Below are 1244 nucleotides of genomic sequence, written 5' to 3'. Positions count from 1 at the left end.
AGGTTGGCAAGAGACTGCAGCCTTTTGAGAGAGTTCTGCGAATTGGGGGAACGCACGCTGGCTGTTTTGAGCCTGCGCTACCACATCCTGCAAGGGAGCAAGCAGTTTCTGGGACCAACCTCACAGCCCTCCTGTAGGGGACTAGACCTCCTCAGACCCCAGTGGTAGCCCCTCCTAGCCTAGGTGCCTCTGGCAGTAACCGGGAGGGCCCTATAGGACCCCAATAACAGATCCACACTTGTGTTTATCAGTGACAGCCACTGTGTCCTGAGTACTGCATCCCAGCGCCCCACGCCCCAGGCAGGCAGCACCAACACACCAGGCTAATTTTTTAATTTTATTTTTTTTAGAGACCGGGTCTCACTATGTCGCCCTGGCTGGTCTCAAACTCTGGGACTCCAGCGATTTTCTTGCCTTGGCCTCCCAAAAGGCTGTGATGAACCATGGCTCCTGGCCTCCCCAGAACACTATACTAGACATGTGTTCAGGCTTATGTGTGGTTTGTGGAATGGGATCTTAGGAGCATCTGCAGCCTGTCCAGCTGGGCTGGTGACAGGATGATGGACTCCCAGAAAACATAGTGCTAATTTGGAACATGCTGCCTCGGCCAGAATGCCAATACCTTCTAATATTTGGCTGGTATTGTCTTGAGGAACTTCTCAGATGGCTCCCACTTCCGGTGGGATGGTAGCCTCCTTACCCCATCCCTGTGTTGCCTGAGCAGATGTCCCTTGTCCTGAAATGTCACCACAAAAGTCTAGGGACTTCAAACCAGAGGCTTAGGCAATTTTGTCATGGGAGCTCCCCCAAGGCCTTGCCAATGACCACCTTATTGCTGATGTCCAGTGTTTTGGAGTGTTGACTTTTTATCTACCTGGAGAAGGTGTGACACCACACCTTCTGCCACAGGCACCAACATACAATGGATATGTGACATTAAGCCGGGCTAATGCAGTAAATTGTACATTTCCAGGGATATTTCACTCACTACTGAGTGAGACAGTTACACAGAGCAACCCCACAGTGATGCAGTGAAGATAAACCACCAGGAAACAAAAAGAGGAGGGAATAATTTCTAACTCATTCTACAAGGCCAGGATTACCCTGACACCAAACTCGACAGACATCACAAGAAAAAAAAGCCACAGACCCAAATCCCTGATGAATATAGATGTAGAAATCCCCAGCAAAGCACGGTGGACTCTTGAACAACACAGGTTTACTAATACACAGATGTTTTTCAA

Source organism: Mandrillus leucophaeus, unplaced genomic scaffold (genome assembly GCF_000951045.1).
Source record: "Mandrillus leucophaeus isolate KB7577 unplaced genomic scaffold, Mleu.le_1.0 Scaffold308, whole genome shotgun sequence".
In the NCBI taxonomy this organism is placed as follows: domain Eukaryota; kingdom Metazoa; phylum Chordata; class Mammalia; order Primates; family Cercopithecidae; genus Mandrillus; species Mandrillus leucophaeus.
This window is presented reverse-complemented; position numbering follows the sequence as displayed.